The sequence below is a fragment of the Octodon degus genome, unplaced genomic scaffold, assembly GCF_000260255.1.
Source record: "Octodon degus isolate 3935 unplaced genomic scaffold, OctDeg1.0 scaffold00070, whole genome shotgun sequence".
NCBI lineage: Eukaryota > Metazoa > Chordata > Mammalia > Rodentia > Octodontidae > Octodon > Octodon degus.
In genome coordinates, this window is record NW_004524646.1 from 156550 (window position 1) to 180051 (window position 23502).

The following is a 23502-nucleotide window of genomic DNA, read 5'->3' on the forward strand; positions in this document are numbered from 1 at the left end:
AGAATGATTTTTTCTAATGGTGTTTGTAAATAGGATCACAAGTCCGCATCTTGTACAGCAATTAACCACTAAGAAGAATATATGCAGTGTATTATTTGTTTAAAAATAAAAATAAAAAAAAAAGGGAAACAGGGAAGGCTAGTGGCAGAGGTGGGAACTGAGGACCAAAGAAAGATAAGAGTGACACAGCCAGAAGCCCAGTAATGTGGGTAGGCTTTAGAAGCTGGAAAATGCAGGCAGTCTCTACTTCAGAGCCTCTAGACAGAACCAGTCCTATGGATACTTTGACTTTAGCCCCATAAGAATCATTCAAGAAGTGCGAACTGCAAACAATACAAGGATAAAGTCATGCAGTTTTTTTAACCATTTATGTATTTATTTGGTACAGGGTCTTCCTACGCAACTCAGACACATAGTGATCTTCCTGTCTCAGCCTCCCCAGTGCTGGGATTACAGGTATACACCACCACGTCTGGTTTTGGGGCAGCATGGCATGAACAACTGGGGATCGAACCCAGGTCCTTGTGCTTGCCAAACAGGTGCTTAGAGCTATCTCCCAAGCCCAAACTGTGCAGTTTTAATCTATCCAGTCAGAGCAATTTGTTTCAGCAGCAACAGGAAGCCAATACCATCAGCAGCACCCGAGGTGCTTGATCGGCAACACGCTCTGCATTTGTTATGTGAAGGCTCTCGTTCATTATACCTGGACAGTCCATGACCTTCCTGAGATGCCCAGAAAAGTTAGGCAGCTTGCCTGATGCCCCAGCACTTGTGACACATGGTGTGGGACTGATCTAACAGTCCAACTACATGCAAAGATGAAAAGTTTTGCAGGAAAAAAAAAAAAAACTTCACAGAAAGTTCTGGTTGGCTTTTCTACAAGGCACAGACCTCAGGCTAATATGGCCACAAGAGATGAAGAAAAACGTTGCTTCTGCCTTTGGTGCACAGAGCTCTATTCACAGCCAGAGGCAGATCTTTTCATTCACAAAATAAGGCAGCCACCAAGCACATCTGTGCAGAAGAATAGCACTCCCCACACGGGGCCTGGTCAGCGTCAGGAGGCAGGACCAGGCACTGCAAAGAGGCCCACAAGGGTGGCCACAGTTGGTCTTCTGCACTGGCAAAGGACCACACCAGAAGTATTTCTCTTCCCACACAACCTGAGCAAGCTGTTGTTCTCAACATAAAATTGTGAACAAATCAAACACTGAGGATCTGTAAATTACAGGAAGTTCTCCTTGTCATGGCAACCATGGTTGGTCTTCCCAAGCATAGTGGTTTTCAAATTGTGCAGAGAAGCCACCCCATGGGCCCTGTTCCTTGTTCCCCACTGCACCTTGTAGAACCCCATGTCTACCTGCTTATGTTCTGGTTGTCCCTGCAGCTTTCATTGAAAGGATTTCTCTGTCACAAAGTAGTGCTAAATAGGGTCTTTGGTTGGTGGGCTGGTGTTCTCACTGGGGCCCTAATAAGAAGACTGAGAAGTTATCTATGCAAAACTTGCTAAGAGCAGATCACACTGGGTCAAGAGACGCCTGCCCCAACTCCAATCCTTATGAGAAAGGTGTTTCCTAGGATGAGAAGCACAGCATCAGAGACACTGATGAGAAAGAGAAAGAGAAATACTTCTGGTATGGTCCTTTGCCAGTGCAGAAGACCAGTGGCAAATGGAGGAGCAGCAAGAGGCCAGCTCTAGGAGGTCAGGGCAGTTGGCAGAATGGTGTAAGGGCATCTGGAACCCCAGTTGGGTGCCTTGCTCTGCTCCACACAAGAGCGTGAGGGATGGGTGAGAACTCAGGGCTCCATGTTAATTGCACTACTCCAGAACAATATTGTGCAAGGTATGTTCTGAGGGAAGATGAGACAGCCTGCAAGCTCAAAGGGCAGCAGTGGAGTGGCCTGCTCTCAAACAGCACAAAGATGCCTCTGGCTTCCCAGTAAGCAATGGGATGGAGCAGAAAAGTAGCTAAGACAAAAACTACAATAAGGCCTTTCCACAGTGTATTCACCTAAGTGTGCTTACTTGTCAGGGCTTGTTTCTAAATGTCCCTGCAAAGCCTCATGCAGTCTTTGGTGGAGCCTTCTCAGAGGTGGCTGGATCTAGTGTGTGATGCTGGGATTGATTCACGGTGCAGCGCTAGGATCAAGGGTTCTAGGATTAAGAGTAGAGTGCTAACCACCCGATGTAGACTGGATAGGACACTGTGTGAAACAGAAAGAGCTATGGTCATCCCTGGTTCATTTTGCTACCTTCCTCTAGCCAAGAACTGTTTCTCCTTTGTGATTCCTGTCTGCCCCACCGCGCTACCTTGGAGCCAGCCAATTATGGACTAAAACCTCTACAAGCTGTGAGCCAACTAAACCTTTTCCCCTTTTAAATTTGGGTCCCAGGTATTTTGTCACAGCAATAGAAGAAAAGTAGCCAAGACACCACTGGAACAAAAACACCAAGGGGACTGTCAAGGTAGAAGCTCAAGGTAGATAGGGATGGTAAGTCAGCAGCCAGAGAGAGCATCATCTATGTCTGCATCAGGCAGCTTGTGAAACCTTCTCACATGGTCACCAAGAACTTGCAAAGGTGAACACTTGCAAGTTGGAAGGTATTCATGGCTGGGGAGAACCACAAAGAAAGCCCACTCAGCACTCATCTTTACTGTCTAATCATGCCTCTCTCTGCCACCTGACTGCAGGGGCCCCAGGTAGCAAGCAGGACACGTATCTGGACAAGGGGAGAGATACAGCAGACCCAGCCTCACTTCCCACTGCTGATCCACGGCATCTTGGCCTGAATTACTTGATTCAGGGAGAGATCAATGTCATGGTTTAATAGCTCGGAGTTCTGAATACCTAAAAACTTAGAATTAAAATAAAGTAGAGTTGTATTTCTATGTTCTTTAATTTGGTTTTGAAAGGGACCAGAAGAGTAGTGAGATATTTCTGGGATAGCATCCAGGACTGGCCTAATGGCAACCAGGAAGGCGGCAACTGAAGAAAAATAAAGCCATTTTCTGTTTGCGTTCTCAATACGGACAGGCAATTTAATAAACCGGCTACCTAAAACATAGAAATTCCTGCATACAGTCCCTTCTTTTTATAGATTCATATGTCCATGAGCATACATTCCCAGTCCTAGCCTCTAAATTCCTGACTCCTATTTTTAACAACCCATTTGAAAATATCACTCAGTTACCGAATAGGCTTCTCAAAATCCCACAAAGCCAGAATAGCACTGTATTTGCAAATAATAATAATAACAATATTAAAACTCATCCAATTTCAAAATACACTACCATCTTCCTCTCACATTGCTCAGTTCCAAACCCTGATTCATTCCTAATTCTCTTCCTCACCACTCCCAACGTGTATACCAGCAGTAAATCTTACAAATCCCATTTCCAAAATAAAAATGCAATCTGTCCACCACTGTCCATCTCAACCACCAGTCTGTTTATCCAGAGCAGCACAAGTCTTTGCCTGGAGTCCAACACTCACCCAACTACTACCCCTGGCTTTATTCTGACCTGCCCGCCCTCCCCTCCCCCATCATTTCCACAGTATCCACACGCATGCATGGTGTGGTGTCTGTGCTAACCCTGTTTAGGGAAACCACCACAGCCCGGATCTCAGCTCTCAAGCCGGGCTTCTCTGGGCTTTACTTCTAGGCTCCAGAAGTGAGCTGCATGATAGAGACTGAGCCAATCAGCATGTTTAACTCCCCACACATAGGGGACCACAGTTCGATCCCCAGCTCCCCATGCCTTACCAGACCCACCCTTAAGGAAGCCTGAGCCAGCCAAAAAAAAAAAAAAATCCTTCTCAACTGTTCTCTTTCCCATCTTGCAAGATGGCAGCTGAAAAACTGAGAAGCCAGACACTAAGGAGAAGAAATTCGGAGTTTGTGGGAGAGCTTCCGGCTACACTGAGCCGGCGGGACCTATTACTGGTCCCAGCCCAGGTGCAGCGTGGGTGAGACCCTCTTCCACCCCCTTGGGACACCCCCCACCACTCCGCAGCACCTCCCCCACCCCACTCGCCGAGTGGGAATTTCTGCCGCGTTCCGGGAACCCCTAGACCCACTCCTAGCCCAGGTCCAGTGAGTGTGTGGGAGAGCTTCCAGCTACCCTGTGCCAGTGGGACCAACTCTGGGTCCCAGCCCAGGCGCAGCATGGGAGAGACCATCTTCCACCCCCTTGGGACGCCCCTCAATACTCCGCAGCACCTCCCCCGCCGGCCAAGTAGGAATTTCTGCCCTGTTCCTAGAATCCCCAGACCCAGTCCTAGCCCAGACCCAGTAGGTGTGTGGGAGAGCTGCCTCTCCCCGCTACTCCACCTTGTCCCCTCTAGGCTCAGCTCAGGCCTGGCATACAGGGTGAAACTCTGTAGCTGCAGTCCCTGCAGAGAGTGTAGAGGATAGAACCACCCAACTAGTCCAGGAGCAGAACATCTTCCCAGAGGGGCACAACAGGTTCACCTTCAAGGGCAATAGCAGGAAGGAGCTAAGCACAGTAGCCAGACCCAAGCCAGGCACAGCTGGATAAATCCAAACTTTGTAGATCTGCACCTGAACTTCAGTAAATACTAAGGTTATAACTACAACGAAGATCTACAACAAAGGTCAGAAGACAGTGCTACACAAAATGATGAGAAGGAACAAAATGCAATCTCAGAACCCAAGCCCAATCATAACAAGTGCAGAGGACACTAACACAGAACAAATTAGGAATCACACAGCTGAAAGCAATGAATCAACGGCTTCTCAAATAAAGAAACAGCTGCAGAAAAGTATAGAGGAACTCAGATTGGAAATAAAAAAAGAAATCCCTGAATTAATTACATCTGTAGTAAAGAATCAAGTGCAGAAACATATGGAGGAAACCCAATGCCCACCCAGAACAAGTGCAGAGGACACTAGCTCGGCTCAAATGCATGAATAAATAAGGTCGATAGTTAATAAGCAACAGCAGAAAGTTATAGAGGAACTCAGAGCGCAATTCTTTTCTGAAATAAAAAAAGAATTGTCAGAACTCATAGCATCTGAAGTAAAGAAGCAACTACAGAAACATAGAGAGGAAACCCAATCTGAAAAAAACAATGCAGTAAAAAAATTTATAACTGCTTCTACAGAAGACAATGAGAAGAAATTTAAAGCCAAGAAGGCATCTGCCAGTGGTACTGGTAAAAAGAGTAAGGTGAAGAAGGCAAAAAAAGTCCAAGAAGGCAAAAAAAAAAGTCCCACTGCAACCACAATGCTGTCCTGGTTGGAGGAATTGGCAGATACTCACAATCTGCTATGTATTCCAGAAAGGCTTTGTACAAGAGAAAGTACACAGCTTCTAAAGCAAAGGTTGAGAAGCAAAAGGAGAAAGTTCTTGCTGAGATCACAAAACCAGCTGGTGGGGACAAGAATGGAGGTAGCCGGTGGTTAAGCTTCGAAAAATGCCTAGATACTACCCTATGAAGAAGTGCCCCGAAAGCTCTTGAGCCACAGCAAGAAACCCTTCAGTCAGCATGTGAGGAAACTTGGAGCTAGCATCACTCCTGGCACCATCTTGATCATCCTCACTGGGTGTCACAGAGGCAAGAGAGTGGTCTTCCTGAAGCAGCTGGCCAGTGGCTAGCTACTTGTGACTGGGCCTCTTAGCCTGAATCATGTTTCTCTGCAAAGAACACACCAGAAATTTGTCATTGCTGCCTCTACAAAAACTGATATCAGCAAAGGGAAAATCCCCAAACACTTCACCAGTGCTTACTTCAAGAAGAAGAAGTTGCAGAAACCCAGACACCAGGAGGGTGAGATCTTCAACCCCGAGAAAGAGAGATACCAGATTTCAGAGCAGCGCAAGGTGGGTCAGAAAGCAGTAGACTCACAGATTTTTAAATAATAAAAATATATTTTAGAATTAATGTAGAACATTTCTCTTAATGAAACATAAAAAGTAAAAAATTGGCACTTAAATTCTTATTTTTCAGTCACACTCAAAGCCTAGCCACCAAAACCTAAGAGCCAGTGAGATAGCTCAGTGGACTAAAAACCTGGTCAGGCAAGCTTAGGCAAGGGCAGGGACCACAGGGGAAGCCAGCCCCACCCCCAGGGCAGGCTGAGCAGGTCACACACACACACACACACACACACACACACACACTAAGGAGCATTCACTGAACAGCTCCTCAAATATTAGAAACATAATTAAAATTGTTCATCAGTTCCCAGCTAAGGACTGAGAGCTCATCCGTGCAGTAAGATCCTCTTGGGATCATGGGCTTTATTAAAATATCTGATTGCTGTGTTCCAGAATGCCAGCTACAATAGCACTTGTGCTCTTTAGCAGTCTGACTGGTGTATAGCAGCACACTCTCGAACCTCAGCACTTCACTCACCAGGCCAACACTACTTTCCTAAGCTTCCCAAGCATCCACTGCGGCCAATGTGGTCCAGTCTATCCACCTGCGTGACAACACAGTGAGGTTTTCCCATGACACCTGTGGCCCTAGCGTTAGATTCTGAGGCTATTTTCTATAACTCTTCATAATCTGACCTGGCTTGGTTTCTGAGACATTGCAGGACTAGATGTAGAGCCCACCTGTGTTCTAAGATTTGTGCATTCCATGCAGCACACTGGAAGGTGAGAAGACTTTGATGCCCTGTGGACCAAAGCCCGAACGCTGGTTTCTATCATGTACAAACTGCATGATGTTAGGCAAGTCATTGACTGTCTCTGAGCCCCGGTTTCACTGCTCAGACAGGATGGGAACGGTGCTCAGTGAACACTTGGCTGGCAGAATTGTTAGCATTTACAATATAGTGCCTCTTTCATGGGCAAAGGAAGACCTTGATAAATGGATGCTGCTGCCTGCATTGTGCCGTCATTATTTACTTTATTATCCCTGGTACACAAGGTAACCCTAATCTCTCCTGCCGGGAGTACCGTCATCCCACCATGCAGCCCTTACTGATGCTTCACACTCTTTCTGCTCTGTTCTGACATAGAGTTACACTGCAGTGAATTTATGCAGCAAGCCATAAAAGGAGAAAACATACAGACATGAAGGAAAGAGAATTTCACTCCAGCCTGGTCTTCCTGCATACACAGCTCGAGCTTACTGGCCTCTCACTCACCATCCGATTCTTCCCCCAGACCTGCACATGCCAGAGTCCTGGTTCCCATGGATCAACCCCAACACCTAAAATTCAAGGCTTAACATTCATACTGAGTCCCAAATGGGGCCATTATATGCTCAAAGTCTGGTGCTGATTTAGCACTGTGTGAATATCTCCATCAGGTCTAACATAACATCAGTTACAGGATGCATCATTATTCATGTAGCTCAGAAAAATTAATTCACTGGTAGTAAGACAGTCTGATTTCAGAAGTGTTAAATAATAAAAATACATTTTAGAATCAATGTAGAACATTTGTCTTAATGAAACATAAAAAGTAAAAACTTGGCACTTAAATTCTTATTTCTCAGTCACACTCAAAGCTCAGCCACCAATAAATAAATATTCTTTAATAAAGATATTAAAGAATAAATGAATTTCCTGATAGCCATATTACTAAGGCGTTCTATCATCTAAAAAGAAAAATTTAAGGTGCTTGGAAAATCATGCTATAAATTGAAGTGAATTATTCAACATTCACCAAATTTCCATTTAATATTCATTTAAAAATAAATTTCATTCCAAACTGGAGACCTAGATTCAGTAATACATCCTAAAACTTTGGTGTCTATTTAATAGCCAGTTTCCAAGTAGACACTATTTTTAAGTATGTAGTATCTGAGGCCATACATGTAAAGTGTTTGTTGAGAAACATCTAGTAGCATCCTCAGGGCACAAGTGGGACTCCTATTAGCTGAGAGACAGTGTTGGTGTCTTTGATAACTGGGAATAGAGAGCCATTTAAAGTACCTGCTCCCTTCTTTTGTACCACTAAACTGGCTGTAGACTTTTAGCCATTTCCTGGAACTCAGCCAATCCCTGCATAGGGACGGGGATGGAGAACAATGAGTCGTGGTCCCCAAAGATGTTTTCATTAGAAGACTTGAGCCTCCACTCCCTGCTCAGAGCAGCTCCCAAGAGTTGTGTTGCCTATGCATCACAACTAAAATTGACATCTTTATCCGAGGTACTAGAGAGTAGGCATTCTACAAAGTAGATAAAAACAAAAACTCCAGAAACAAAGAACAGCTCAAAATGGGATGAGCTCTGGAGATTCAGACATTGAGAAGTTTCTCTGAGGAACCTTCCAGGGGACCACCCTTCTCTTGGCTCTGCAGTGGAAGCATCAGATCCCAGACCCTGCAGTGCTTAAGCCTTTGGTCTGCTCTTTGCTTGCACACAGTCACACTCCCGTCTGCTCCTTCTGGGTGGAGCTGCATCCACAGCCACTGACACCTAGATCCTTTGCAGGTAGAAAAACGAGGGATCAAATAAAGGAGTTCTGCCCTGTCCTGTCGTGCCCCTAACTATGGGAAACTAAAAAGGAAACATCTACTCTATGGATTAAAAATTAGTCATTCACATGTGCATTCTGCATTCTGCTGTGGCACAGAACATAGTGGGTCAGTTTCCTGGGCCACATTACCATTGTACAAGTCAAGAACAACGCTGTCCACCTTCAATGCAAACCCCATGCCCTCCAGGCATGAAACTGTACAACTATTTATCCTTGAATATGCTTAAAAGATTTTAAAAATGGAGTTACCTACAGCCTGGGCTGCCTCCATTCCTTCACAGCAAAGACTTGCTTCCCCCCTTCCGCCATCACTGGAACAGCAGTCATCATCTTCTCGCTCCTGCATGAAATCAACACTCCCCACTATTGAGTGCCTTACACACGACATTTCTTTCCTCAGAACCTAGGAGAAATGATGGACTCCACCATGCAGCTGGGCAGTTTGTTCCTAGCTCTCTGCACTGGCCATTTCACCTTCCTTCTCCACTCCCCTGCTGCCCCTCTAGCCCATCCCTCCCCTACAGTGGCTTTCACAACCTTGACAAACCAAGGCAGAGGTGCAGTGGGTGTATGCTTAGAATCTATAGGAGGAAGAGTAAGTCAAAGCCACTGCTGAGGCCCCAGAAAAGCCATGGTCCTTGTCCTTCTCGGTCTCCTCCTTCACCCTTTGGCTTCTGGCTTATCACTCCATACATGACAGTAATAGTCATCGTCCCAGAAGAATTACAGGGTGACTCACAAATATTTGCTGAAGCAACTGAATTTGAAAAGAGCTTTCCAAGCCTTGGTTCCAGACTGGAAACCCATTTGGTTTCTCCACTGGCAAAGCTGATGTCAGATGGCGTATTTAAAAGCTTTACCGACCAGGATTGGGCTCATGAAGCCTAGCTCTCACTGCCTCATTAGTGTGTTTTTCTCTATACTTTGTCACTTTTTCCAACACAGGGAGTTTCAGATACTAAGTACCTAATAAATTCAGGCTGAGTCAATCCCATTCGTTCGATTTCATCATGTCACAACTGGAGAACTCTAACAGTGTCCTGGGTGTTCCCAAATGTAGCACATGAATGCTTGATGATACACAAGACAACATTAGGCGACACAGATGTAATCTTTGTGCAATGACTATGGGTTTATTTTTAATATACAGTAGAAAACTACTGTATAGAACAAGCATAGAATAGATATGATTTCATAAATACTGTTAGTACTTGGGGTAAAGCTACATTTAATATTTTTTGAACGGGAAGGATAAATTTAAAGAAAAATATGACATATAATAGATAACATTGCTTAGGGAAAGGTTAAATTTAAGATCTGAAAAGTTCAATCGGCCTACATAAATACTGGTGTGAATGATGTCTATTTGAACCTGGCTTTGCTTTCAAATGCACCCACTGCAGGGCATAATCCTCAGTCCTTCATGTCATAGCCAATCTCAGAAACCTGAAACAATTGAGACTGGGCATGGTGGTGCATGCCTATAATCCCAGTGCTTGGGAGGCTGAAAACAGGAGAATCACTACGTCTCCGATCTATGTAGTAAGACCCGGTAGACCCTGTAGACCCCGTACTAAATACAAAAAAAAAAGAAAGAAAGCTGAAACAGCTCATGCTACAGCCCAATCTCTCCTCCTTTCCTCCCTGCTCCCTCCTCCAGAAGCCTGTTTTTACAAGCTGACCCCTGATTTCTCCCCGGTAAGCCTCAGCTTTTTTGTCCCCCTGGGCAAATCTTGAAAACATGCTTCACCTCGCCTCTGCCTAAGCCATTCCTCCCCTCCCTCTTCACCAAACCATGTGTGTTCTTTCCCCTAAATAATGGAAAATAAAGCCACTCACTTCTTCCACTTCTTATTCTAATCCACTTTGTACTACATGTTCTTTTGCATCAATTGTATTAGTGGTTTCCACTTGTGACGTCGCACTAACCCAAATCTATGTATATTACATTGCCCCATGAGCTCAGCAATGGCAAACACTACATCCCTAAGACATGAGGTCTCAGTCAGCCAGCAGAGTGCTGAGCACAGCGCAAGCACTGCATATACCATGGCTCCTCGCAGAGGAAAACAAAAGCCAACATGTCCAGAAAACATCTCACAGGGTGCTCTTGCCAAACAGGGACCTAGTGTGGGATGCGCCCACTCACAGCACTGGCCACATGAGATTCTTCCTGTTCTTATCACGGGCTGAACCCCAACTCCTCATCAGAGTGCATCTTCAAGGTATTTTAAGAATATCATTCATTCTAGACTTATGCCTGACACCTGTTTTTTTATGCCTGACACGTTTATTAAAAAAAAAAAAAAAAAAGCTCAACTAGAGCTTCAAATAAACTGAATGGAATCCAAAATTCAGGAGATTTGGGCCTAAAAATGAGTTTTAATATATCTCCTAAAATAAGAACTTGCCTGTCCTATATTATATATAAATTTCCCCGTCTGTGAAGGTTTATTTCCATTTTTGTTTCACATAGACAAGTTGTTTTCAACATGGCCTTTAGATCCAGTCAGAACTAAACTGAACTCTCAACTCTCCACCAGTGCCAAGATCCTGCGAAATTCATTTGCATTCCTAGAAAATATGAATCCAAAGCTACTGTGTACCAGGCACTATTACTGGCCTCCTAAGTCTCAGTGTTCTCCACTGTAAAATGGACATGATTGCACTCCCTGACAATAGAGACCCTGTCAGGGTTAAATGAGACACCATGCAAAATACATGGCACTCTTCTGGGCGCACAGTCACGATACATGTTATCTGCAACTACCATTATCATCACAGCATTTAGTATCAATATCCTCAGTCACTGTGACAGCATTTGGCACCACTAACTAAATTCTTTCTTGTGGTGCTGTAGAACTGACCAAGGGTAGACCGTGGGCATGCCACACAGGGGCTCTGCCACAGAGCCCCAGCCCCTCAAGTTCTTCTTTAAAATACGCTCTCCTTCCTTGACTTCATGAATATATTATTTTAGTGCTTTTTAGTTTATTTTTTGTTGTTGTTGTTCTATAGTACTAAGTAACAGAATTTTTTCAGGAAGTTACAGGCAGAATACAGAGAATTCTAACCATGCTATGACAGAAGGTGCCTGGTGGGAGTGGGTGGCTAGAGAAAGCTTCTCACGGGACCTGACATTTGGGCTGGGAATTCCGAGGTGAACAGGGGCCAGGCCAATGAAGATCAGGTGAAGAGAATTTGAGCGGAGGCCCACAGGTCCTGCAGAGGAGGAGCTGGTTTATGCCAGGACCACAAGAAGCAGGGTGAGATGGCTCAAGACGCAGTCTGGAGAGGAGGGCAGCAGCAGCCAGGCAGCCAGCACACAGGGCTTGGCAGGCCACAGCAGACACCAAAAGGCCCCAACGGGAGACAGGCACCCATACAGAGGTGCTAGCTGGTGGGGCTATACAATTCTGTCTATATTATTCAAAGACCATTTTGGTTACTCAATGGAGAGCCTGTAATGCTGCATTGATATAAAGGCTCCATCAGTCATCTGACCAAAAATATGTGCAGAGCTTGGATGGCGGCGACAGAACTGTGCAGAGAAAACCAATGACAGGTACATTTTAATGGCAGGAGCACAGGACTTGCTGGTGGATGGAATGCCAAGTGGCAGGTGGCAGGAAAGGCAGGGCCTGCGCATCTCATCGACATTTTCATTTCTCCAGCTCTACAGAGGTTGGGGTCATTTGCCAAGAGGAGGAAGAGCAGGGTTGGAGTGTAAAGTGGACAGTGCTGTGTTGGTCTGTACAGCAGGCAAGCACCCGAGGCACATGCCCGGCCGCATCAAGGAGACAGCCGGAAATGCACACCTAGAAGTGTTGGCCTGCGACAGTGAAGGTCACCTAAGAGAACACACAGACCAAGACAAGAAAGTGCTAAGTCTAGGCACACAGGAACTGAACCATGTGACATGCAGCAACCACGAAGGAGCCAACAGGAAACCCAAGAGTGGCCAGGAAAGGAGGATGGAACCCCAGAGGAAATAATGTCTCAGAGCATGGGTCAGACTGAAGTGGCCAACCATTAAAAAAGCTTCAAGGTGTCAAGGAAGATGTGGCAGACACCACCTGGCACTGGGACTGCTCTCCCAGCCCTTCCTGCTGGCAGACTCTACTTATTGAGTGTTGGCTGAATGGCAACATGTGAAGGAAGGTAAGACGCACTGCCAGACTCAAAGGATGAACCCATATTGGTCCAAGACAACATGGATAAAGCCATTCCCCTTTGCTGGTGATTGGTTCAGGAGTTGCTAAATAAGAAGTACTTGTGGGGCATCCAAAAGAAAAGAAATCCTCCACAACAAAAAGAAGGAAAAGGAAAAATAAGAAACATGAGAAATGGCCACCTCACTTCCGTCCTGCTTTTAGGACATAAAGGCTGCTGAAGCCAGTGTGTGAGCTTACCATTGTCCAGAGCTTCTGATGATGTCATAAGAGGAGGCAGGAAGAAAGCTGAACAGATCCAGGTCAGGATGGCCACAAAACAACACAGTCAACCCTGGGACAACCTTCCTGCGTGAAAACATAGTTCTCTAAAGAGGCAATTCTGTGTTTCAGAAGCCATTGCTATCAGGGCATTCTGCAGCATGCAGCAGAGGGCATACTACTTGATACTTAAACAAAAGACCAAAATCCCATTCCTCAGGAGGCAGAGGCAGGAGGATTTCTGTGAATTCAAAGCCAGCCAGGGCTACACAGTGAGTCCAAGACGAACCTGAACTATGGCGTGAGACCTTATCTTAAAAATAAAATAAAGAAAAGACCAGAAAAGTGATGCAGTGCCCGTGGGTGACTTTGATAAGCATGATCATGGGATGTGGTGGTGAGCTAAAATAGGGGGTGAGTAAGAGAAGACAGTGACCTCAGGTTGCTTTCTCCGGCAATTATACTGTGGAGAATGGAACGAATAAGGTAGTGGCTGAAGCACATGGTGGAGAGGAGGCCGAGGGGAGTAGAATATACTGAGGCCCATTTATACACAGATGGGAATATTCAAGTAGAGAGGGAGTGACTGAGAGTTCCAGAGAAAAGAATATACATCAAAGAACAAAGGGGTCCCCAGTAGAAGTAGATGGGAGAAGATTCATCCAGAGAGAAATGAGGTAGGACTAGTTGGTACCGATGGAGGTTGCCAGCAGATCTGATCACAGGAAACAAGATTCTTCTGACCAAATGATGCTTTTTCTTTCTTTCTCAAAACTACATAGATATTTATTTCATTTATTGGTATATGCTTGCAATATATAATACCATTCATCTTGGGGAATTGGTACATATACACATATCACCTCTTTTCCTATGATGTATGAAATGCTCAAAGTGGAAAATGCTTCTCTAGGCTTACCCAGGACTTCTCCCCAAAGTCTTCCTCACTCTTTTTTTTAATTTTTTTTTTAATTTATTTGTGTGTGTGTGTGTGTGTGTGTGTGTGTGTGTGTGTGTGGCCAGCTCAGCCCACCAGGGGGCGTGGCTGGCTGGCATGTGGGGCCGGGGGATTGAACCGTGGTCTCTGTGCTTTGTTAAGCTTGCTTTAGGTAGGTGCTTTAGACCACTGAGCCATCTCACCAGCCCCTTCGTTGTTGCATTCAGTAGTCCCTCAACTTTTTTTTTTTTTTTTTTTTTTTTTTGCGGAACCAGGGATTGAACTTGGGTCCTTACACTTGCCAGGCAAGCACTTATTCTACTGAGCCATCTCCCCGGCCCCCTCACTCTTTCTCTCAGTGTGCTTCACCACATTCCCCTGGGACCACTTCTTTCTCTTATTCTCCAGTTCACCAAACAGTCGTTAATGGCAAGGATCGTCTCCTCAGCATCTCAGTACCTGTCACTCAATCTAGCCTACTCATTTATAAATACACTCAATTAAAAGAATCCTCAGGCTGGGAAGACACCTGCCTGGCAAATACAAGGACTCACGTTCTATCCCTGCTACTACATGCCATGCTGGCCCCAAACCGGGTGTGGTGGTGCATGCCTGTAATCCCAGCGCAAGTGAGGCTGAAATAGGAGAATCACTATGAGTTTGAACTGCATAGTGAGACCCCGTATCAAATAAATAAATAAATAAATAAATAAATAAATAAATAAATGTTTTTAAAAACTGACTCCTCAGTGTGATCGGAAAGACCCTCATGACTTGCAGATTCTGTTCTTCCAAATTCTTTTACTTGCTGAAATTTATTTGTGACCCCAAAATCAATATTCACAGTGCTTTTGTGGCTGTTCTCAGGCCTGCACAGAACGGTGGAAGAAATGTGAGTCACCAGACAGGTCCCCTGCTGAGATGAAACGAGGCTCCACCCTCTTCTCACCTCTGCTCTCATACTGAAAAAAATGATACTTGCCACACTTTCCTCTGTGCTCCTTATTGTTGACTTCACTGTGTGAAACTGTTCCAAACTCAGTGCTGCAGCATTGGTTGGTGTTTTTCTAAGTCCAAGGTGTGAGCCACCTCCTGGAGAGGACGTGTGTAGGAAATAGGCTCCATTCAGCACGAGTCCTAGCGCTGTTGCCTGGGGCTTATGGCTAAAAGTACGACACTGACACCGAGTGAAGAAGATGACTTTAAGCCAAAACACATAAAGCAGCTTTCGTCTTGCTCAGTTGCCCAGAATGCTGCAACCAGAGGCTGGCAGGAGCCTAACCCTGAGATTCTCCTGGAAGCAATGGTTTGCATCTGCAGCTCAGTATTTGCAGCAGTGATGTAGCACATAGTAATTATGGCAAATAGTGAGAATCAACTGTACTTCATATTGCCCTCTTCTGAGAAAGGGAATTATGGAAGCAAACTGGTTTGATGAGGCTAGGGCGAGCCTCGTCAAGCCTTCACCTCTCCATTCCTGCTTCATGGATGACTTACAGCAGGGGGGTTTGTATGGAAGATGTCCTGGAGGCAGGGGAACTGCTGGTTCACTATAAATGACATCCCCTGGGAGCCACTTAGCCTCCCGGAGAAGTCAGGAATCCAGCAGGGCAGTGGATTCTCTCCCTTCCCCCGCCCCCCACCATCCCAGCTGGTGGGCTGAATACAAGGCAGACAAGCAGGGAAAGATAACATTTTCCCATACGTCTTCATTTGGGCTTCCTGAAAAGCTGAATGTACAATAAGGATTTGAGCATAAGCACTTTGCTTGGGAGGTGAAGAAAGTATCAGAGAACTGGAGAAGAGTGGTGGGAAGGCAGCCAAGAAAACCAGTAAAAGGTACACTACAGAATGACCTACCCTGGGGAGCAAACAGAGCTTTTTTTTACTAAGGAAACAGGGACCCAGCGCAAAACACATTCCTGAGTTTGCCCACCTAACCCTGAGGGAGTGTTTGAACACCATCTCCCATCAGTCTTCATTAGAGGGTGCAGGGCACCAGTTTCCCAGCACTTTCTCTTTGCATGGGAGTAGCATAGTGGGTCCGGTTGTGAACAAGACAAGCTCATGACAGAAGTGTGCGTCAGCAGTCCATCCACATGTGCTGGGACAGTGAGCGGGAGAGGGTTCAGACAGGCACTGTCATGTAGACGCTGCATCCCACAGGGCTGCCCCATGTCAGCTGAGACCAGGAACCAAGCCACTTCCATGGGAAACCTATCGCAGACTTAATTCCTGAGTGACAAGTACACACCTCTATCGAAGTCTTGGAGTGGTCGTGTGCTTTCAGATAATTAGCTTATTTGTGGGCCAATTCTCACTAGTCCAAGGTTTTCGTGACGTCCCGAAAGAAAGCAACCTGGAAAGTTCATTTGCATTTTTAATGATCTGTGGACCTTTTTTCCATGCAGAGCAGCAGCTTTTAGAAAATTTGGGGGACAAACTGGACTTACATATTCCTGCTGAAGGGCCCAGTAACACCAGACCTTTCTCTTCTGTGAACACCAACGCCCAGCGCGTGCACGCATGCACACACCTAAATGCCCCAGCAACTAAGGAATGATTGCCCCACCTCATGTCTCCAGAAAAGCCGTGGATCAGGGGGCATCTTGGAAGGGGGCATCTTATACTCCGCTGTGCTTCATGACCATTCTATTATTTTTTTTAATAATTTTATTGAGAAACAAATAGCAATGAAACAGTTTCAAAACCAATTACTAGCACAGTTTCAATAATTAATACATTGCATATTGTTGCCTTAGTGGTTATTCATTGTTGCAGACATGATATCCTGTCCACAAACATTATTAGAATAAATCTTTCTATTCATTGAATTAAGACAATGTAGCTGTATATCTATACTATTTTGAATATACAGATACAAAATGGTAGTTCATTTCTATCCCCCTTTTTTGTTTAGTTTTGTCAGAGAAGAGTATTCCATGACCATTCTATTCTTAAAACCAGACAAGAAAGTAAGAGATGTTCCTACCACCAAACTGGGTGAGTAGATTGCTGGGCTTTGAAACCAGAAAGCAGGTTAGTCCTATCATTCTCATTTCTCTCATGTTCCCCGCTCATACCACAATTCTTAGGAAATAGGACTAGAGGGGGCAACACATGGCTCCGAAGCTACCATGTGAGTACCAAGCCATGAAATCATAGTTTCTGCAAGGCAGATGAAGAACATCAGAGTTCTGTGGCAAGGACTCCTAGAGACACCTCAATGAGGAGAGGCGAGGCTTGAGACTCAGGGCCACCACACCTACTGGATGAGAAAAGCCAACATCTTGTCTGGGAGCCAAGGCAGATCTGGGGGCTAATCCTAGCTCATGAAATCTTGCAAGGTAGGTGGCCCTGAGAAAGTTACAAACACTCTCAGCCTTGTTTTGCTCATGTTCAAAACAGAGCTAACACTACTGTGTTGGATCGCTGCCCATTTCTACATTCAAAATAGATATAGATGGTACAACATAAGTGAACTTTGAAAATATTACACTAAGTGAAAGAAGCCAATCACAAAAAGCCATATGTTGTGTGACTCCACTTACACAAAGCGTCCAGAACAGACAAAGTCATGGAGACAGGAAGGAACTTTGTGGTTGCCTGGGATGAGAGCCTGAGTGGCAGTGGGGAGTGGCTGCTGATGGGAAAAGTTTCTTTCTGGAGTCATGAATACTTTCTAAAATCAGATAGTGGTGATGGATGTTCAGCTCTGTGAATATACCAAAAACCACTGAATTGTACATTTTTAAAAAGGCAAAATTTATGGTATGTAAATTATGTCTTATAATAGCTGTTATTTAAAAAGAATAGCTATGTAGCCAGGAATGATGGCATATGCCTATGTTCCCAGCACTCCAGAGGCTAAAGCAGGAAGATTAAGAGTTCAAAGCCAACCTGGGCTACAAAGTGAGTTTGAAGCTAGCCTGGATTGCACAGCAGGACTCTGTCTTGAGAAAATAAAATAGAAATGGCACCCTTCCTATCCACAGGTTCTTCAGGAGCCATAAGCATCTAGGTCGGATGGCAGAACATGAGGCTGCTGACTGGGAGAACAAGCAAAATTGACTCAGTTACTATAATGAGCAAATCAGAGGTTTCTTTTTCCAGGCAGCCAGGAAGATAGAAATGGTGACATCCAGACTGAGCACAACAGGGAGTGGACCATCTTTCAAAGCAAAAAAAAAGTGGATCTGCTGGGAGAAACTGACAAGGAGAAGCTCCTGAGATACTGCAAAGACACTGGGCTCCAAGACACCCCAAGAGGCCAGTGAGGACAATGACATTGTCACGAAATGCCCCTCCACTCCATCCAAGGGTGGATCCTGCCTGGTTTAGTCACCAAAATAAGATGCTATCACCCCTGGGACTATCTCCACCCTATTTTCAAATAAAATCATTTGGAGAAATACCACAAGAACATATACCTCTGACCCATTAATTCGGGGACATACAGATTAGACACTGTCATAGTGGAAGAATACCAACCCTGTGCAAGAGGATGTGCTTCAACCTGCTCAGAGTCCCTAAGGCAGCTGCTCCTAAGAAGCAGTTGCAACAATCCTGCAGTTGGATGCCTGCCCACATCCCAAAATAAAACAGTTATTTTCTCACTCACACACACAAAAAGTTACACCTTGGGTGCTAAACAACAATGATCATTTGGGCTGAAGCATATGGGCCCTCAGTAAAGGGATCCTACCAGTGACATCATCGGCATTGCTCTTTGGGTGCCCAGACGCTGTGCTCTGCTCTTTGTGTGCATAGCTACATCTAAGTCTCTCAGCCCTAGGGATAAGGCTGTTATCATTTCTAGTGTCAAAGTGAGCTGAAACTTCTGGAAGCTGCTGGCAGGATGAATCCTACAGGCCTCCTTACCAGAGATGCTGTCTGTACAGCTATGGCCTCACCTGGCCAGTCTCAAATTCTCATGAACTCTGTCTGGTCTCTTGCTTGGCAGACATCATGGTCAACCCAACCTTCTGCTGCCCCCTTAAGCCCTGGTGATCTAGGTCAGTATCCATGATTCTCCATGGGTCTTACTCCACCATAGTACAGCCAAGAAACACAATACTTGGCACATCCCACACAGAAGCCCTAAGGGCTCCCTCTTTGGAAGGTATGTAAATGGAGACACTTTGAAAATTGTGTACAGTAAGGATTTCTCATCAGCTAACGTGTGCATACGTGGACATGCATTACACATGTGTTTACCTCAGAGATTAATCGCAAGACCAGCACCATGGGAAAGACTCAAACTCTCCTCTCCTCTCAGTACCATATATATGTACAACTCCCAGAGTCCTAAGTAACAAGCGCTCTTAACAAAATTTAAATACAAACTAGGCAGCTCTGAGGCTTCTTCGAAATCATTAACTTTTCTGACAGAATGTCGCTGCCTTTAGCAAGATCAGAACTCATGCCTACTAAGTTATCAAACAAAACATTTTTTTACAGAGCAATATAATACCAGAACAGCTTCTTTTTCATTCTTCTTGTAACATTTTTTTAGCCCTTTTCTTGTCAAATATGTGCCTGCAACAAATTTCTAACATGGAGAAGTTGGCCTGAGTCTCTATAAGAGATGCTAAGCTTCGGCTCCATGGGAAATTTCATGAGATCAGAGACTTCATCCTATTCATCCTGGTATCCCCAGGGCCTGCAGCAGTGCCTAGCACAAGGATGGCCCTCAGTGAGTGTGCACAAGTGTCTTACTTTTCTCACAACAACAGGCATGTGAATTATGTGTCTTCTCCGAGAAGCTGCATATGCACCCCCATTGGTATTTGTTACAGACTTACCAAGAATTTCCTTTGACATCTCAAAACTGGTGTGTTTTGGCTCCACCAAAGTCTACAGCTCCTCTCGGTTCTTTCTCCCAAAGGAACAGGGAAAAAAAATACATTCCCAGAATCCATTAACATTGCCCTGAGAGGCAGGGTTAGACAAGAGAGATTTTCAAGACGCACTTTGTCCCCTCTGCAATCTGAGCAAGAGTGAGGTACCTGACCAGTCTAGACCACTAAAAAGCCTCTTTGGCTTGCATATCTCAACAGTCCTTCCCAATGTCCAAAGTGACTTTAATGTGACCAGAAGATCCTGGACAAGTGCCCTTCCCCGCTGTTCTCCGAATCTTCTGCCTCTAAGGCCCTCAGTCTACTCCCAAAAGGACCTCCCCAACCCCTGGCATAGGACACGCTGACTTCTCCCCTTCCCGCCTGGTGCCAGCCCATCCCCACAGCTCAGTCGTGCCTTTGGCTCCCTCTGGCCCCAGCTCTCTAATTCAGATGGGCACTGGAGAGGCATTGAGCTCCTCCGCTTGCACTTTAACAAGATGTGCACTGGAGATGATCTCTTAATCGTCCTCTCTATCAACACATTACCATGATATACATATCACAGGTGCTTGATTAGGTGCCTGCATCCATGGCCAGGCTGTGCCTTCTCAGGAGGCACAGCCTCAGGCTTGTGTCCAGTCCCCAAGCCATTTCTGCAAGACACTTAGTGTGTATAGAAGTAGCAAACAGATGAATGACTACAGCTGGTAAATAAAGTTCTGGGTGGGTTGTGGGCCCCCTGATCACCATGAGAAGAGTGGTATGGGTCGGGGGCACAGGGAGCTCCTCAAGCCCTGGCTACTGTGGTTTTCTGCCCTGCCTGTCTTTAGCACTGAGGCTGAATGCAGCGATTACCGGCTGCCAAGCAGTCATTCACACGCCTATAGACACTGTGTTCCCATTCTGCCCAAGAAAAGGATCAGCTCTTCAGAGCCTCTCATTAATTCAGGCTTTGAGGAGGCCTTCTGGGCTGGCCCCGCAAGGACTGGCAGGGGGTCCCATTATATTCCAAGGCAAAATACCTCACTGTTACAATACCTCCACGCACACCAGAAACAAAGTGACAGCAGGCGTAGGGGGGACACTGGCAATTTTTATTAGGCTCATTATGCTGGACGGATAGCCGCATGCTTCCAAGAGACACTTAAAATACAAGGGAACATGGATGCGCCGTAGCTTTTATTTTATTCTCTCATTCTCTCCAGATATGTAAATTATCACAGAAGCAAAAGCCATTCAATAAAGCCAGGGACAGGACTGTTTTAGTTAACAGAAATTGAAAATGCAACAGCCATTGATTTATAATTCCCATTTGCAACTGGAAGTTTGGAATTGGCTATCAAAACCAAAGGTGTCAAGAAATGCTTTTTGCTGCCTAAATGTTTTTTACCAACTCTTACAACTGCTGCACATAAAGACAGATATTCCTGGTAAATCCCACACCCGGAACCAGGCCTGCCACACAACAGGTATTCTCCATAAACACCGCTGAGTTGGTTGTTCATGGGTGGTTAAATCATCTTTAAAATAAAAATGTCATTGTGTCATCCTCATGCATCACACTGTCCCTTCCCATTATTCTCAGGGTTAAAAAAAAAATCAAAGTCCCTAATGTGACTCGCATCATCTGACTGTCACCACCACCCCACCCTCATGCCTCACTTTGCAACCACTATCAAAATTCAGATCCTCTCACCAACGATGAGAGCTTGCCTACTACACCTCACTGGCTTTTGTTCTTTGAAAACACACCCAACCATCTCCAAATCTAAACCAGAGTACATGTGCCACAGGGTTACTGCACACACTGAGTGTCATGAGTGTGTTGCTCAACACAGCTACCATCAAACCTAGACTACGTATGCTCCGTGCTTTGTGACCCACTTGTCATCATTCAGATGGAGATGCTGGGGGAACACATGCATGTGACTCAGTCTGAATCATAATGAAGTCACTGTGGATCAAGAACTTGATGTAGAAAAGTTACATTTTTTGTTATATCGGTCTTGCTTTATCTTGGTCTTAACCATCCAGCAGAAAAGTGTAAAAACAAGGTATAAAAAGTAAAGCCAGGGGTTGGGGACATAGCTCAGTAGAATAAGTGCTTGCCTGGCAAGCACAAGGGCTTGAGTTCAATCCCTGGTTCTGCAAAAAAAAAAAAAAAAAAAGTAAAGCCATATTAATATGCTGAGCTGTAAAAAGACTCAAGTCAACAACTTCTGACATTGCCAGTCCTGGGACTAACCCACTACTACTCCTGGACTATATTGGATTATTTTGCTGAGTTCATGCACCTACAATATATGAATGGCAATTGAATACCCATGTCTGACAAAAGTAAACAAAAACAGGGGATATAAATGAAGGACCCTCTTGTAGTGAAAAAAAAAAATATATATATATATATATATATATATCTGTATATACAAAATAGTTAAGATGGATATACAGCTTCTTTCTCTTAGTTCAATGAGAAGAAAGTTTCAAACTAATAGTGTTTAAAAAAGATATCATGTCTGCACCTTATACTATGAATAACTACATTAAGACAACAACATGCAATGCATTAATTATTGTAACTGTCCTACTAACCTGTTTTGAAACTGTCTCATAGCTACTTCTTTCTTGATAAAATTAATATAAAAAAAAGAACTTGATGTAGAGTCTCAGGTAATGCAGTGACTCGGAAGTTAGAAGCACTATGTAGAAAACCAACCTCAAACTGGGTCACCTTGGAAGATGGAGTAGAAGGAGCAGGACTCCAGGATACAGGAACAGAGGGAAAAACCATGGAACCAGAGGGTGGGCACAGTGGCCTGTTGGCATCCTGAGACTTGGCTGGCCCTTTGTTACCTTGGTGACAGACATGGCTCTGGAACATAACAGGGGTCAAGGGCAGCCTCTCTCACCCTACCCTAGACACTGTACTCTGTGGAGGAAGTGACATGTTCAACAACACCCAGCCACGACCATTCTCAAGTCCCTGGTGATGCTCAAAAGAAGCTGTGTTCACTTTCCTCTGCCCAGGACACCAAAGCTCCACAACTTCCTTCGGAATCTAGAGGCTGCCCAGGAACAAGCCAGGCATGTCCTGGTAGAAGCATGGGAGCACAAAGGCATCGGGTGCACCCAGAAAACCATTTTCTCAAGTATGCACAGACAAAGCAACAAGAACATCACATAAAATATTTACTTGAACTACAACAGGGAGTGCTCACTGCCCTCCTTTTGAGGGGGCTCTGCACTGCATGTGCCCATCACGTTTTCCCTGCCACCGTGGCGGGATTCTGCCGTGTTCCAGTCATACCACTCAGCCCTTGCTGTGTGCTCATCACAAAACACAACAGGCACAAGACACACAGACACCCCATCCTGGGGTCTACCATGCTGCCCAGAGCCTTCCAGCTGTTTACATCTTTATCCACCAAGTTTGGGTTCCCAGTTATTAAATTTAGAAAAGAAGGGTGGGGCCGGCCAAATAGCCCAGCAGGCACAGGGGCCGGGGGTTTGATCTCTGGGCCTGCCTGCTGGCCCCTCCCCACAGGGTGTGCTGAGACTGCAATTGGGTCACTGTGGGAGATGGATTAGAAGAAGCAGGATTCCAGGATATGGGAACAGAGGGAGAAACCACGGAAACAGAGGGTGGGCACAGGGTGGGCGTGGTGGCGCCACCCTGTAATCCCAGCTCTTGGGAGGCTGTAAACAGGCAGATCACTATGAGTCCGATGTAGTAGTGAGATCCTGAACACCCTGTAGACCCTTCTCTAAAATACAAAAGAAAAAAAAAGAAAGGAAGAAAGAGAAAGAAGGAAAGAAAAAGAAAGAAAGAAAGA

At 45.2% G+C, this 23502-nt stretch overlaps 1 protein-coding gene across 1 annotated transcript in view; it reads right to left on the reverse strand.

Moving 5' to 3' along the window:
• The window catches only part of Kcnk10 (potassium two pore domain channel subfamily K member 10), a 126865-nt gene that overhangs the window by 91783 nt on the left and 11580 nt on the right, over positions 1-23502 (reverse strand). The gene's annotated exons all lie outside the window — the stretch shown is intronic.